The sequence below is a fragment of the Eumetopias jubatus genome, unplaced genomic scaffold (genome assembly GCF_037043125.1).
Source record: "Eumetopias jubatus isolate StellerSeaLion01/CBP00866 unplaced genomic scaffold, mEumJub1_p1.0 scaffold_5, whole genome shotgun sequence".
In the NCBI taxonomy this organism is placed as follows: domain Eukaryota; kingdom Metazoa; phylum Chordata; class Mammalia; order Carnivora; family Otariidae; genus Eumetopias; species Eumetopias jubatus.
The window spans coordinates 41,862,985-41,880,670 of NW_028274811.1; the positions used below are offsets into that span (position 1 = coordinate 41,862,985).

Consider the following 17,686-nt stretch of genomic DNA (forward strand, 5'->3'; position numbering starts at 1 on the left):
CCTGGGTGGCTCAATCGGTTAAGCATCTGCCTTCAGCTTGGATCATGATCTCGGGGTCCTGGGATTGAGTCCCGAATTGGACTCCCTGCTCAGTGGGGAGTCTGCTTCTCCCTCTCCCTCTGCCTCTCCCCCGGGGTTGTGCTTTCTCTTGCTGTCAAAGAAATAAATAAAATCTTTAAAAAATAAAAAAAAATAATAAAGCCAGAGTTGGGGTCACTGGGGGAGGAACCAGAAGACAATTCTAACCAACCTATACCCCAATCTTGAAACTCTAACTCCCTCTGTTCCCTGACAGTCTCCAGCCTTGGAAATCATGGAAGGAAAAGGATCATGGGAAAGTTGATCTTTATCTGTCTAGGGAGCAGAAGAGCAATAAAAGCTATCAAAAACCTGAAACAGTATACTTAACCGCCTTCTTCTTTTCCCACTTTCCCCTCCTTCCTCATTAAGATAACTTTTGGTGTAGGAGGGCCTTGGTGGCTCAGTCTGTTAAGTGTTGTCCAACTCTTGATTTCGGCTCAGGTCATGATCTCACGGTCATGAGATCGAGCCCCATGTTGGGCTCCATGCTGGGCATGAAGCCTGTTTAAGATTCTCACTCTTAGGGTGCTGGGTGGTTCAGTCGGTTAAGCATCTACCTTCAAATCAGGTCATGATCCTGGGATCCTGGGACTGAGCCCCTGCTCAGTTGGGAGTCTGCTTCTCCCTCTCCCTCTGACCCTCACCCCTGCTGGTGCTCTTGCTTGCTTGCTCTCTCAAATGAATAAATAAAAAATTAAAAAAAAAAAGATTCTCTCTCCCTCTCCCTCTGCCTCTCTCACCCTTCCCTCTCTTAAAGAAAAAAAAAAAAGAACTTTTGGTGTAGACACACACAAAAAAGGAAGGACTCCAGTCTCTTAAGGAGTGACATTCTAATAAGATAAATCTCAGTCTGTGCAATGACTCCTTATAAACCTCTATCCACAAATACAACAACACACAGCTTTCTGAGACACCCACATGTTAACTATTTATGGATAAGGCTAATGAGAGTCCATAAAGGCTTTTAAAAAGGAGGAAAGATCTGAGTTTGAGCAGAGGCAAAACATCATGTTTATATTAAGTGTAAGTTAAAAACGCTTTATTCAACTTTGATTCAAAATCAAAGATTCTGAAGGTCTAGCCTTGGTTTCAAGCTAAGCCAAGTTCTGTCATTTTAATGATGCATTTTAGAAAATAGGGGAAAATGGAGTAAAAAGGAGGTCTCTGGTCAGTATAAACACAAGTAAGATTGTGATGCTTAAACATGGTTCACTATGTCAAAATCTGCCCTAAATATTTTAATTCTCTGTGTGCTTGAGTGTCTGGGTGGTCTGAGCTCCTAAAGTAGCCTCAGTGAAGACACAGTCCCTCTTCCGTTTCTCAGGACTCTGAGCAGTTGCTTACCGTAAGCCATATTGTATGAATGACATAATGGCCAGATGAACCTTAGTGATACCACAGAGTAATTACTTTAAAACAGTCCAATTAGCTTCAGTCTCATGTTTAGTTAAAATCATGCCCTTGGAAAGGTCATGTGAAAGACTCAGAAGAAATTAGTAGAGTATTTGATGAAGCCCCAGTTCTCAGAAAGCCATCAAGTCAAATGAGCTGAAACCACTCCGTCCTCCCTCAAAACCGTGGGTGGACTTTATTCACCAAAGCACTTCTACCTGGTCAGCCCAGGAACTAATATAGCATTGTGGAAAAAGATTAAATAAGCAGAAAACCAGTGAATAAGCATCAAGCCTGTACTGTGCCTACAAAAAAAAATCACCCTTGAGTAACACTCCAAATCAGAGACAGACAGGATTTTCACATTCTGCCAAGGCATCAGCATCAGCATCAGCTTCTGCAACTGCTTTACTTCTGGGCTTCATTTCCTGCCCAGGAGCCCATCCAAAGCCTTCTTTCTTCACCTACATCTCTGCTGTTTTTCCTCATCATACCCTCCATCTGGGCAAGGAAAGCATGTCCATTTCTCCTCCAGCCCTATTTGATCTTTCCCCTCCAGTTTCTTCCATTCTTACTCCAATTAAGACTGCTCTTCTCTGTAATGACTCACCCTTGCAAACCTGAAGGCTTGTTTTCCATTCTCTTGAGAAAGATAGGTGCTTTCCTTGTGGTTCTCTCCTCTAGAGGAATTCCATTCTCCCAATCAAAGACTGGAAGGTAAAACATGAATTTTTAACAGTCCCTACAGGTTACCCTTTGGTAATATATGAGATAAGGTTATAAGCAAGTAGAAACATACAGTTTGCTAAACAATATGGCTGCTAGGAGACTAACAGCAGAGGGTCCAAATCATCTATAGAGATGGGTATGCAAATTTTTAATTTATAAATATACAGCAAATGAAACAGTAAGAAAATTAAAGGATTATCAAGTTGTACCAAGATTTTCTATGTCCTCAGCAAAATCATTAGAACACTTTAATAACCAAGGCAAAGAACAGTTAATAAAATAATAAATAAATAACTTCGTTCCTACTTGAATTGAAAAAGCTAACCACCGAATTAAATTATGCTTTTTTACAGGAGTCAGTAGAGAAAAAGCATTGTTTGAGCCTGGGTCTCCAGTGTGAAATTATCATCTGTGAAATCTCAGTTAACTCTTCCGATATTTAGAGAACTGTGTTAAAAGCTAAAAGTTAGGGGTGCCTGGGTGGCTCGTTTGGTTGAGCAACTGACTCTTGGTTTAAGCTCAGTTCATGATCTCAGGGTCCTGGCACTGAGCCCCATGCGGAGCCTGTGCAGAGCACACACATGTGTGCCATTTCTCTCAAATAAATAAATAAAATCTTTAAAAGAAGAAAAAGCTAAAAGGTAAAATTCAAATGTAGGTAGAAATTCACACCCTACTATTTACTTGAGAAACTAATGATTTTGATGAAGTTTGATTATCTAATGCTTAACATTAGCTAGAGAAATACAAATGAGAATTATCTGTCAGTTTGTTAATGGCTAAAGTGCAGAATTTTATCAGAAGATATGAACACATATTGGTGCCTCTCCTTTCTCAGCAGGGGAGGCTAAGAAGAAGGGTATGTCCTTGGGCTGAATTCCTTCTGGCCTCTATTTGATGCTCTCTCCAAAGGCATGGCTGGCTCTCTTATCTCTTTGGGGATTTATCTATGGGATTTTAACTCAAGCCTTTTCAAGACCCTTGGGCAGATTTTCTTTCTGGAACAATTTCTCCATTATGTGTTGGCTTCCTGATTTATTGTTAAATCCAAACCTTATCAAAGGTGAAGGACCAAACTTTGGTTCCTTTATCTCCACATAATCATTTTTCCTGTCCTCTATTTCCTTCCCTGGAAACAATGACTCCTGTACTCCATGTTCTTGAGACTCTGTCTCCTCTGAACATCTATAGGACTGGACACTATGTGTACCCCCACCATCTTAATTTCTATGGCCTAAATCCAAAAACAGTGGACATAATCCCAAACTATCAGCCTGTCAGAGACATTCCAACCAGCACACCCTATATGGCAGCCTGACATGGGTCCTTGAGGTCAATGTACTAGCTCACACTGTTCAGCCTTTCCCATATGGAGCATCCCCCACAAAGGTCATTCCAACTTAGATCCTTCAGTTATAAGCTTAGTTCCAAATCATTTGCCTTGATCCAGTTTTAGTACTCCATTCCATTGTGTCCGGATTCTTGCAACCACCATCCTTTCTATACATGCTCTTATTTGTATCCTCTGTCTATCCTTTAGAATTGATGCACAGCACCATCTTCCTGACTACAACACTGGCTCAGCCCAATAATTGGGTTGGTTCTTCCTCATCCACACCGCTTAGGTAATGCCTGTCTTGCTTCTCCTGGCAGCTTGGTACCTTCCTAGGTCAGAGCCACTTTCTAGGTACAACATATTTTCTCCCTGATACAGCAAATGAAACACAGTAAGAAAATTAAAGGATTATCAAGTTGTAAAGGAACAGCTGGGGCTCTCTTATGTAGCACAATCAGGATCAGGTAATTGGTCAGTCAATTAAAATTCAGAGAGGGCAGAAGTACTGAGCTTTTGGCTGCAAGAAGGTAAGAGTATCCTGTACAGAGGAAATGATGAGTGTCAGGTAAGCTAGTGAGCAGGTCAAGCGGAGGTCAGTTGATAAATCCTCCACTCTAATCCTCAATTTCTTTTTTTTTTAAAGATTTTATCTATTTATATGAAAGGGAGAGACACAGCGAGAGAAGGAACACAAGCAGGGGGAGTGGGAGAGGGAGAAGCAGGCTTCCCACTGAGCAGGGAGCCCGATGCAGGGCTCGATCCCAGGACCCTGGGATCATGACCTGAGCCGAAGGCAGATGCTTAACGTCTGAGCCACCCAGGCGCCCCTAATCCTCAATTTCTTTATAAACACTCACCAAAATTTACCTCCTAGCCTAAAAAGAAAGAAAGAAAGAGAGAGAGAGAGAGAGAGAGAGAGAGAGAGAGAAAGAAAGAAAGAAAGAAAGAAAGAAAGAAAGAAAGAAAGAAAGAAAGACAAAGACAGACAGACAAAGCAAGCAAGCACAATTTATGTTAAATAATCAATTTAATCTTATTATGACATTCCCTGAAGCTGCAGGTTCAGGGAAGTGGCTTCTTCAGAAGCTCTGTTCCACTCACCTGTGATTCAGAACAACTTCTAAAATTTGCAGTAACCTTGACTGAAAATTTCTGCCAAATACAGAAGACATTAAGCACAAACAATTCAAATTCAAATCTCAAAGCAGATGGAATATGAATAATAAAAATAATGTTTCACTAGTAACTCAGTAATAGCATCATATGATTGGACCAATTCACAGCGGTAATTGCAGCTTGGTACGTTATTCGTTCATCTATTTGAAATTTTGGAAGAGATTGCACAGCACTGTTAGGAGGCTTTGAGAGACTGGAGCCCTTTCTGTTGTTTCAATAGTGCCAGCCACAGCATGTTTAAACACTGCTGTTGCTAGCTGGGTGCCAGTGTGGTTTCACTAGCAAGTATGGGCAAGGATATTTTTTAGAAACTGAAAATAATTTCTGCCAAGCCATGAAATTAACTGCTAATTCTATCAACTCCTAAAACAAACAAAAATGCCTCTATTCCTATTTAGTGATTCTGTGTAAAAATCATTCTTATCACATACTTAACTCAAAAACTTTACTGAGAAATCTCATGGTGGGGAGCTTAGAGCTATAATCAAAGCAGTAAGTAATCTCTCCACTCCCCTTCCTTCATTCACCTACAGCCATGGCAAGTCAAAAAGATGGATTCTCAGGAGCACATTCAGATGAATCTGAGACACTGAGAGGAGATCTAAGTAAAGGTGTACTGCCTGGGAAACAGTTATCAACTGTTTGAAGGGCATTTACCATTAAAGATGTTTGCTTTGGGGGTTTTGTTTGTTCATAAAAAGAAAGAGAAGAAAGGGAATGTATTTAGAGATGCATAAAGCCAAATCCATAGTATTTGCATGATTATAAATACTACCATGTATACATAAATCAAGTACCTAGATATGCTATGGTTTCTCCACTGCCAGCCCATAACAAGATTATTGATTTCATGAGAGCTAGGACATTGCCTTCTCTTTGCCATCATTCTCAGTTTTCACTGAGCTTTATTGATATACTCTACACAGGCAGCTGCTCAGTAAGTGCAGTATAGTGTGGTGAGTAAAAGCAAGCCAAATTGCCTGGGGTTCAAATCCCAACCCTAACACTTGCCAGCTGTGACCCTGGACATACCACATAACCTTTCCGTGTCTTACATTCCTTAATTAAATGTAAAGCATTTTGAGGAAATGACTGGTGGTAGTAAATGTTCAATAAATATTGGCAATTATCATTAACTAACTATAACTTATTAACCTTTGTGTGCAAGTGACTCACTGATTGCTTCCTAGAAGAAGAGACTCTAGAATGAAAATGCAGCTTTCAATTAGTAATAGAGAATTAGTCTTTCTTCAAACTCAAGGACATGGTATCAGAACACGGATAATCTAGAGCCATCAAAGTGGTGTCCTCAGAAATAACTGATTGATAGATATTTTATACCTCCTGTAAACTAACCACCAGAAGGGATGCCCTGCGGATCTGCAGGTCTTGGTGACCAAATGGAAAATACACTGATGTACAAATTTGAAGAAATTCAAATTGTGGTATAGTTCTGTCCTTAACTACCTGTGTAACTGTGGTATAATCATGTTACCTCTCTGGATTTCAATGTTTTCATGCATTTAATGAGAAGTTTGATCTAGCAGTGCTACCCAGTAGAACTTTCTGCTATGATGAAAATGTTCTGTATCTGCACTGTCAGGTATGGAAGCCACTAGCCACATGTGGCTACTGAGCACTTATAGTGTAGTGAATGCAACTGAGAAGCTGCATTTTTAATTTTAATTTAATTTATTTATAATTAACATTTAGTTTTACATAACCACAGATGGGTAGTGGCTACCATATTAGATGGCACAGATAGGGTATTTTTTAAGATCTTTTCTGGTTCTAGCATTCTGTGATTCATAGAACTTCTCTAGGTAAAAAATGTGGAAAACAAGTATTATAGTGGATCTTAAAACTTAATTCAGTCTCTAGAATCTGTATACTTTGGAACGTGGTTAAAAGAGAATATATAAAAAGGGACCTTTAAGAACATAGGTCTTGAGAAGTTAAGAGCACTTCTGCCTAGAGAGAGTGGAGTACTCTAATGACCCCTCTCACCATGATATTTTCCTAGTCCTTGACTTTACCTGATTTGAAAGTCTCACTTTCTGAAAAATAATTGTCAATATTAACTGACATTTATTGAGTACTTATTATAGTGTAACTCATTTAATTCCAAATAAGCCTGTTATACAGATAAATTATTACTATTATTGACTTACAGATGAAGAAAGTAAGGCAAAGAAAAGTTAAGTGACTTGTCCCAGGCTATCCAACTAGAAATGAATGGGTGCACCAAGATATGAGCCCAGACAATTAACTCCAGAGTCTGCTTTTGGTAAAAATGAAAACAAACTTCTTAATGAATAATAATACACATACAGAACAGTGTTCAAATCAAAAGTACACTTGATAAATTTTCACAAAGTGAACATACCCAGATCTTTTCCAGCATCATGGTCCCATTCAGTCCCACCTCAAAGGTTATCAACTATGCTGATTTCTAACACTATAGTTGGTAGAACATATACTTTAAACACTGCATTGTTTATTCCTGAAGACAGTATTAGAAAATCACATCTTTGTAACCAAGAGAGAAAAACAAATACACATTTATAGTAAAAGCAATAGCTATTTATTTGGTGGTCTCAAATCCATCGGTAGTAAAATGGACAATCCATAGATAGGAAAGCTATTCATTCCCTCAATATGTATTTTTTGAGCACCTACTCTACGGCAAGCATTGTGCTAGTGAGCACGGGTATTCAACATTGATCAAAACAGACAGGGTTCCTGCCTCATACAGCATTTAGTCCTTGGCCCAGCTCATCAACCAATGGTCAATTTAGAGCGGAGGGGCTTACTCAGTGGCCTTGGTGGTAGCTAACAAGCTCAGTGGCAATGCCAATGGTGGTGCCAGCACCTCAGAGAGGAGTTTCCCTGGCTTTGGTCCCTAGAATTTAAGCAGAATGCCCTTCGAGCCTCCTGGAATTTTGGAAAGGTGACAATTAGAGCTCATTGCATAGCTTCACACTAAAAATAACTCTATAAACAATTTCTAAATACTGTCTTTATAAGCAAAAACTTGAGAAAAGCCTGCAGGCTTAATGTAACCAGAGAGATTACAACATGAGATGGGAAATGTGGGAATATTGTGTGGACAGAAAAAAAAAGGCCACCAGGGAATTCCACCCCAGCTGATGAAGAATGATTGCTCTATAATGACAAGCAACTCAGCAACTCTCACTAATATTTTTAAGAGCAAGAAAGGGGCTGATGCAAGACAGTGAAGAGGGGTACTTCCAACAAACATATTCTAGGATATCCACAAGCAAAGAGACCAGTGACAGTAAGAGAAAAAAAAGAGTTTCTATGTGTTACTGAGAGTTGAGCTGTGACCTAGGATGTGTAAGTATGCCTGGGGATACTTCAGTCACTGTTCTCCTCTGGCTCAGGGACAATGTACATGGAAGTCAACTCTTAAACGCACCCGTCTTGCTTTTTCCAAAGTCAGTTTGATCTCCTCCTTGAAATGCATATGCTAATATGACTCTGGGGAATTGTGCAAACCTACCAACACACCACAAGTTCAGCTGTTTAGACACTGTTGGGTTTTCTTAATGCTGAGAAAATAGCATGGGAGCCCTGCAGGAACTGTGCCATCACTGTGTTTTTCTTATCCAAGCTCAGTTCTCACACTAGCTGGAGCTCTTGCATCTACTGTACAATGAAAACATACTGTGGGAACAACCGAAATTGCATCTCGGGGGAGGAGAAGGGGCGCATTATCTCCTGTTATCCAACTCCATGCTCTCCAACCAGTGTTACCCATCCTTGCAACAAATCCACATAGCTAATGGAGCATGACTGGCCCTCAGGGCCCCAGTCTATTTATTATAAACAGTGAATGGGAGTAAGCAGTAAACAGGACTTCCCACCATGAGAAGCTGATTGGGGCTATGCAGAGGGCTTGCAGGGAAACCCAAGTCCAGAAAGGGCAGCTAGTGTGCAATGAACTGAAAGAGTGGCCCCAGGTTCTTTCCTGTAAATGAGCAAGAGGCAAACTCCCAGGAGCTCTGTGGTGCCAACGAAGAGCAGCCAGGATTAAGCAAGGAATTCTGCACAGTTCAAGAAGTTCTGCCTTGAAGAAAAGTCTGAGCAAGAGAAAAGTCACACTTCCAAAAAGAAAATGTTAGGACATCTAAATCCACAGCTTGTAATCTCTCCTTGCATTGATCTCAGCTTGAATACAATGGGACCTGGCAATCTTCCCACTTGGGTCTTGTGCCTTGACAAACCAGAGTGCAAAAACTAATGCTTCAACTAATGTGGAGCACACCCAAGGCTACTTTGTAAAGGTCTGTGCAATGACCTGCTTCCTGGAGCCCATACAATACTGGTTGGGAAGTTCCCAGAGTCTGCAAATGATAATTTTTTGCCTCTTTGGCTGAGAGACGGTGCTCTCAGAGTGTCCTCTTGGTTTTCTCTTCCTATGGCCAAAATCTCTTTACTCTGCACCCTGTTCTTTTCTTTAAGGGGTTGGGGGCTAGACTCTTCTATTTAATAATTCACTCCTCAAATATTTATTGAGCACCTATTTATGTGTTAGGTACTTTTCTAGGAGCTGAGGATACAGCACACCCAAGACAAAGTTGCTCCCTTCATGGGGATTATATTCTAATGAGGGAAAAGATGAAAGACAAGTAAGTAAATGCATCATTTAATATCAGGCAGTGATAAGCAGCATGCAGAATAAAGAAAGCAAGCTAAAGAGACACAGAGTTATTTCGGATAGGGTGATCAGAGAAAGTCCAAGGAGATGGAATTTCAGCAGAAACCTAATGATGTGAGCAAGCCATGTGGGCACCTAGGAGAAATATAGTCCAGGAATAGCATGGTAGTAGGAATAGAAAGTACAAAGGCTAGAAGGTGGAACCAGGCTAGGCATGCAGGAGGAACAGCAAGGAGACAAGTATGGCTAGAATACAAGAAGCAAAAGGGAAATAACAGAAGATGGTATCAGCATCAGAGAGGAAGGCAAGTGCCTAATCACCTAAGACTCAGGTAAGGATTTTGCATTTCATTCCAGGGGAAAGAGAAGTCATTTGAGCATGGTTAAGATATGATCTTTATTGCTAAACTTTGTGACTCTCAATAGCCCCACTCAATCCAGCGGCCCCACAGTGAGACTGAGAACCAAAGTTCTTGGAGAATACACAGCCAGTGAGGAAAAGAAAAAGACATAATGCCACAGGAGTTCCAATGGATCAAAGCTCAGATGTGACAGCAAGACCATGAGGATTCTTCAATATAATCTCCTGCCCTCTGCCCTTCTCTTTAAAACGGCCCAGTTGCTACTCTTGGGATATGGAGAAATTCTGGGTCCATCATATCTGTACCCTGACCAGCCACAGGTCCCTCTCTGGCATTCACATATGCCTGTGCCCAGCTTCCCACTTCCATTGCCCGCTATTCCCACATGCACCCAAATTTCCTATCACAGTGAATTATGCATCCTCCTTGACTGTTATGCCTCTATACCTGGAATGTGCCCATTATTCTGTCACAGGTGACATTCTCTGCCTTGTATGCCTGAGGAAACACCCACTCGTCCTTTAAGAGTCAGCTTAAATAGTATCTCTTCTGTGAAGGACACACTGTGTTTCTGTTTATATGAATCACACTGTACTGGAGTATAGACAGAGACCACGGATAAGAATAAATTATTACACTTGCAGGGAAGGATACCAATTTCAAAAGATGCTGTTCCTGCTTGTTGGGGTGGAGGAGGTACCACACCCCTGGGGTAGAAGAGGTAGGCCATTCTAAAGAAAGATGTGCTGCTAGTGTCCTTCATCAGAGAGGAGGTCGCTTCTGGGGTAGGAAGAGGCAAACAGGGGTGGGGTGGGGGAGATTTCTTAGGGACTGAGGAAATTGGGTTAGACACCCACCCTTGGAAGCTCTGAACTTGTTCCACTAGATGGGGCTGAGCTGACCCTGGCCGCTGGGGTTAGGCAGGGAGCTGGCCCAATGTGCTTCCGGGTTTGTGTGCCAGTTCTGTCCTGCTGGAGTGAGTTGGTGAAAAGAACAAAGTTTCTACTCCCCGAGGTGAGGACTGTGAGGAGGGCTGCTCCTCTATCAATGAGGAAAATAGAGAAAGCAGAATTGGATGGCTATCTGTTCCAGCTCCCACTCCCCCAACCCCCCCCCCCACCCCGGCCAATGCCAACAGAAGCAATAAAGCACAGAAAGGGGCCTGTTTTTTGGGTATGTAACTTCCAATCCAACATCCACAGATATTTTTTTGTATGTAGGGAAACTAAGTTCCAGATTTATTAGAAAGACTTGAGAGTATCTAGTACTATCTAACCCTTTTGCTACAATAAATACCTTGTAGATTCTTGGGCATCTATGGGGGAGGAAAACTGGGAAAGGCTGGAATTCCTACTCTGAGGGACAAACAGAGGTTTAGGATTGTTGAACTTTAGGCCACTGATGTGGATAACATCAACAGACCCAATACCTGCAAGACTGGACTCGCAGATTATGTCATTTTTGGCTTCTCTGCTTCATTCTTCAAGAACAGAGAAGGCATGTTACCCATCTCTTTTCTCCTACAACAATCAAGATGCCTGGCACTTAGTGGATTGTCAATAGATGTGCACTGAACAAACACATGAGTGGGTAAAAAAGGAAGGGGAAAGGAGATAAAGGAGGGGAGGGGAAAGAGGGAGAAAGCCAGGCAAAACTGGCCATATGGGAAACCATCTGTTCAGACCAAAGACTTGTATACCTTCCAACACTTTGAGTCCATAAAGGCAAGTGCTTCACCTGTAAAACCATATACCACTTTTGGTCTTGCCAGAAGAGGTCTTTCCATATCATTTATAGAAGAAATGCTTACCAACCTGTTCTACTACTACTGAAGCAGCTCCACAATTTACTCGTAGATAATCATTGACTAAAGAATATGTGTTTCCTTATATGTTAAAAAAAAAAGAAGAAGAAGATAGTAGGAAGGGAAAAATGAAGGGCGGGAAATTGGAGGGGGAGAAGAACCATGAGAGACTATGGACTCTGAGAAACAAACTGAGGGTTCTAGAGGGGAGGGGGGTCGGGGGGATGGGTTAGTCTGGTGATGGGTATTAAAGAGGGCACGTATTGAATGGAGGACTGGGTGTTATACGCAAACAATGAATCATGGAACACTACATCAAAAACTAATGATGTAATGTATGGTGATTAACATAACATAATAAAATAAAATTAAAAAAAAAAAGATGTGTTTCCACCAAATGAGATGTTAAATAAAGTAGCTGCCCTGCATTATGGACAGTCTTAACTCAGAAGAAGACAGCAATCATAGCCTAACAAATAGTAATCCACTTAAATTGAGGTTAAAACCCAAGTAGCTCCTCGTATAAGACCAAAGTCGCTGATATTCCAGAAGGGCAACCAAATTCTGAACTTCCCATTGACTTTGTTTAGCAGCCAAAAAGATCATAATTATTATTTTAATAACTGGGAAGAACAGTGGGTTTTTGTTTAAAAGGCATGAGTTTGAGTCCTGACTCTGCCTTCATTTAACTGTGTGACATTGGCCAAATCATTCAGCCACTCTGAGATTTGGTATCCTCATCAGTAAAGGGAAGATAACAATAGTTAACTATCGCTGCTGTGAAGACTAAACAAAATGGTGCATGTGAAATAACTGTGAAGTACTGAACACAATATGAATATAAGTAATTTTGGATACAGTTCTGTTATTAGAATAACAATGGGATAAACCAATAAATTTACAACCTATTTACTTTATTGTTATAATTAAAGAATACAGTCAAGGGACAACATTTGAGTTTTGGCAGGAATGTGTATTCTAATCAACATGTATGAAAATTCTTGAGATGTTTTCTTTAATATCATTAATCAGAGTTACAGCAAGTGAAAGAGCCCCTGGGAGAAACATAAAGCCTCTAAGAGTGAAGAGTATTTTTATAATTTATTGCCTTTCATATTTTGCTTTCCAAATCTCTCTCAAAATATTAGTTCCTCATGGCCATTCATACTTTGTAAAATTTTATCTGGCCAGAAGAATAAGGTCTTTCCAGGCATAGCAAGTTCAGAAAGTATAAATACAAAGGTGGATAGAATTGATGACATAAAAATCCTAAATGTCAACAGAGCAAGAAACCGAACAAATAAAGCACAGTTGAAAGACAGAATACAAAGTGGGGTAAAATGTAGCAAACAGAAAAGAGAAAGTGTCAAATTCCTGCATTTATAAGTTTTTAGTACAAAGATTATAAACAATACAATGGCAAAAATGGTCTAATGGCATAGAAAGATAATTAATAAGAGAAGAAACGAGATGACCAATAAGAAGAATGCCTGATCTCCCTAGAAATTTTTTTTTAAGTTTTTATTTATTTATTTGAGAAGGAGAGAGAACGAGTTGTGGGGAGGGTCAGAGGGATAGGGAGAAGCAGACTCCCCACTGAGCAGGGATCCTGACACAGGGCTCAGGGCTGGATCCTGAGATCATGACCTGAGCCAAAGGCAGACACTTAATCCACTGAGCCTCCCAGCCACCCCTGATCTCCCGGGAATTAAAGGAGTGTAAAGTAAAACAACAAGAAGCTATTTTTCACTTATCAGATGGGCAAAGGTTTAAAAGAATGCTAATACCCTTTGTTGGCGAGGGTGTAGGAAGTGGGCACTCTCATTAACTGTTGGTGGGATTAATTTTGGTACAACCTTACTGAAAGGCAATTTGGCAAGACCCATAAAAATCTAAAATATGTAAACCCTTTGACCCAACTCTTTCACATCTAGATATTTATTCTAAAGAAATCATGAGACAAATGCACAAGATGTCTGTATAAAGTTATCTCTCATGGAGTTATTACAGAAAACTGGAAGCAACTTAAATATCCAGGGGATTATTTCGAATAAATGATGAAACATACATACAGTGGAATACTACAAACAATGATGTCAACCTAGTTACTGATGTGAAAAAGTTATCTGTAATTAAGAGACAAAACAGTAAAAACTATGAATCTGGTTATTATCATTGGGTGAGATAGGGTTGATATTCATTTTATAATTCCCTCAATTGTTCCATTCATGTTTTCATTATACTCTGCATGTAATAACAACTTGTTATATTAAAAGAGATAAAAGCTATTTCCAAAATGATTCTTTTTCAAAGCAATATAGTTATTTTCACAATAACTGTTTTACATCACAATATTTTAAGTATGACTTCCTTTTTTCTTGGAGGTCCCAACTGAGACATATTTGAGATCATTCCAACATAATATTCTCTCTAGGAGAGCATGATTTGTTTTCATCCTCACAGTGTGATATGCTGACATAAAAGCTAAAATAAGAGTCAGCCTCTTTCTCCCCATCCCCCACCAGGAATTGTTGCTCCTTTCCTAATTTTCTATTGCTAGGACAAAACTCAGTTCCTCTTCATTGGATGGTCATGAAGATGAAAAGAGAAATCACATTACAACACTTAGCACAGTACCTGACAAGTAGTTAACACTCATGGATGCTGGTCATTAATATCACCATTTGTCTTAATTATCTGTTGTTGTGTAATTAATCCAGTTTCTGTAGATCAGGAATCTGGGGAAGGCTTGGCTGAGTCTCCTGGCTCTAGATCTTGCAGAAGCCTACAGTCGAGGTGTCAGCTGGAACTGTAGTTATCTTACTGATAAATGGGGGGAAGGATCCACTTCCAAGCTCGGTCAAGGTACTGAATTGGCAAGATTTAGCTCTTCATGGGCTGCTGGACTGAAGTCCTGTTTCTCAGTAAGATGGCCCTCAGTTCTTTGCCACATGAGCTTCTCAATAAGCCAGCTAAGAACAGGGCAGCTTGCTTCATCAGAAACAGCAAGTAAAAGGGCAAGAGAGAGTGCCAACATGAGGGAAAGTGCAAGCAAAATGGAATTCACAGACTCTGATAACCTACTATTGGATGTGATAGCCCATCACTTTTCCCATTTTCTATTCCTTAGGAGTAAGTCACTAGTCCCAGCCTACAAACAAGGGGAAGGAATCACACAAGGGAGTGAATACAAGGAGGTAGGGATCATTGGGAGCCATTTTAGAAATAGCCTAACATTATTTTCCAAGCTTTTCCAAGAACATACTAACATCTGAGAAGTATATTGTATAACTTCAGTAGACTTATACAAACCCAGACAAATTTCAAAGTGTTTAATTAGAGTTAATGGATCATTCTGCCTGAACTTACCTATTTTAACATGGTGCTAGGGTTCACAGACAGATCCTAACATAAGGGAAAGAGCTGGTGCTACAAAAGTCTTCTCCAGTATTTATATTACAAAAACAAAAGGGCTTTTTTCCTGTTTGTTTTTCAAATGTAACCCAACTCTCTGCCCTCTAATATACTCCTTAACTAACTTTTAAAGGGATTAGACACCACCTCAACTCTTACGGTCACTTTCTTCTTAGAGCAAAGAAAGGTGGCCCCACACTCAAGTCCATCTAACTCACAGCCCACCTCTTGCTGCCTTCTGGTTCCTAATGGACCTGGGGCTGCTGTTTATCGTCCCAATTCACCCCAGGTTATGAATACCCCATTTTCTTCACTCCTCATAGCACCAGGGAGACTTTGTCACTTGATTTCAGACAGCAATTCAGTTTTTCTTCGGTCTTTCAATTCTCTTTCCAGATCATACCTAATACTACAAAAACAAAAACAAATGTCTATCAAGAGAAGAATGGATAAATAAATTATAATATTATAATGGGACTACCTTCCATGTGTGGAAGAGCATACAGCAGCGAAAAGAAACTCATTGGACTACAACAACATGGATATATATATTTTTTAATTATGTTGAGTAAAAGACACTAAAAAGTACAACTTTAGAATTTTACATGACTTTCAAGAATAGGCAAAACTAGTCCATGGAGATAGAAGTAAGAATAAATGTTACTTTGCGGGGGGAGGTGGGAAACTATTGAGTGGACAGGGGCATGAGGTAACTTTCTGGAGTGATGGAAATGTTTTAGATCCTGATCTAAGTAATAGCCATATTAGTATATAAATATGTAAAAAAAAGTCTTTGACCTGTACACTTAAGATGTCTGCATTTTGTAATGTGGAAATTACACCTCAATAAACACTGAACAGAATTAAAATACTGAAAATGCTTTTTTATAATTAGGCAGAACCTCCTACTCCACTTCCACAGAACACCCAGATAAACTTCAATATTCTACCATGTCCTGTTTGGAGACGTACATCCTCCCATCTTTCCCTGTTGGGAATTACTAAGCAATTCATTTATTCAACTGCTATTTATGCAGCATTCACTATGTCCTCTATAGAGCAGAACTGGATTTGAGGAGCCACAGCTGCAGAAAGAATTAACTACTTTATCCCTAGAGTACACTTGCCCCAGTGACTGGCCCAGGGCACGCAGCCTGGGCTTGCGAGTGGAACCGGATGAGAGCCAACTCCTAATCATACACACAAACTTCTGGTTCAACTAGAAATTCAGGGGCGGGTGCCTTACATACAGACAGGTGAGTGAGTGCAGAGATGGGAGTGCCTTGCCTCCAATTTAATCCCTTGTCCTTTTTCTCATGAGCGTGCTTGACAAAACATGTGATGAGGGATTAAGAGAGGGGGCTAATCTTGACAAACAGAAGGTTGCCAAACCACCTTCAAAGGAGTTGAGATAATTCAACAGGAATCATTTCTTCCCCAAAGAGTACCAAGGAACTGATGGCATCTAGGGTAGTTGTCTAGTTGAGGGTGGAGTCAGAGCCAGCATTGTAGATAAAGGAAGGGAGGTTAGTAAGACAGGTTTTCCAAGCACATAGGAATATGAGGTGGGGAGGTGGCTTGGTGCGTCTCCGGAGTCTGTGCCAGCTGAAGGTATTTGGTACCAAAGTTTTCAGGGAAATTCTCCTAAATATCTTCCAAGTTCCTATTCTTTGAAACAGAATTAAACCAGGCTCCATCCATTGTTAAAGACACAATCAGCATCTCATTGGTGTTCACCAAAGATTGTACTCTTTTTTTCTAAATGAGCCAACAACCAAGGTTTGTTTTAGGAATTACAAGCTTTAATGTAGAGAAACAATGTTATGTATAAAACGTGGGTGAATCCCATTCCATTGTTCTTTGTTCACAGTCTCATTATCCTCAACTTCTAAGGATGCTGATACCTTCTCTTACCTTCAACATTTATAACCTTACACCAGAAATACCAATGACTTTTAAAATATTATGTATTTGTGGCATTTTTATAATGACAAACTTTGCTATTTAAGACTTTTAGGAGCAAGCACTCATACACACAATTGTTTAAATCAGCTTATAATATAAACTGTTAGAAGTATGCACATAGACAGAATACCCTAAAGTTAGTAAAAATATAAGATTAAATAAAGACATGTCAATTTTAAATGAATATTGATTCTTTTAAAATAATACCTAGGAAGATACTTATTCCAACAAAAACTCCTCTTTGAAATTCTTCCTAGAGCTAGTTTGTCAGTGGCACATAATACAGTGACAGATAATAATTGCTTCTCGGCCTTTTGGCTAAGATCAAGTGTAATACAGTGACAGATAAGATGAAACTCATTATTTTATAATTACAACTTTCTTTAATTAAGAAAGATGTTGGCCCAGCTTATAATCAAAATCAAAACCACCATTAAAGAGGATGATACACTATAACTGAGGCAATTTTAAAATATCCATGGTTCAAAAGTGTAATTTAAAAAAAAAAAGGTGTTGGGGCACCTGGGTGGCTCAGTCGATTGAGCAGCTGCCTTCGGCTGAGGTCATGATCCTGGGGTCCTGGGATTGGGAGCCCCACATCGGGCTCCCTGCTCGGCGGAGAGCCTGCTTCTCCCTTTCCCTCTGCCTGCCTCTCTGCCTACTTGTGTGCTCTCTCTCTTTCTCTGTCAAATAAATAAATAAAATCTTTAAAAAAATTAAAAAACAAATGTGGGGGCACCTGAGTG

General features: G+C 40.0%; 1 protein-coding gene and 1 pseudogene across 7 annotated transcripts in view; one reads left to right on the forward strand and one right to left on the reverse strand.

Moving 5' to 3' along the window:
- Positions 1-17,686, reverse strand: part of ANKRD55 (ankyrin repeat domain 55) — a 491,618-nt gene that overhangs the window by 383,954 nt on the left and 89,978 nt on the right. Inside the window, exon 2 of one of the 7 annotated variants that reach the window (XM_088023314.1) lies at positions 2-151. The exons of the other annotated variants lie outside the window; for them this stretch is intronic. The gene's annotated coding sequence lies outside the window, so the exon portion shown is untranslated. The remainder of the gene's footprint in view (position 1; positions 152-17,686) is intronic. 7 annotated transcript variants of the gene reach the window in all.
- Positions 17,239-17,322, forward strand: LOC114221038 (U2 spliceosomal RNA; annotated as a pseudogene).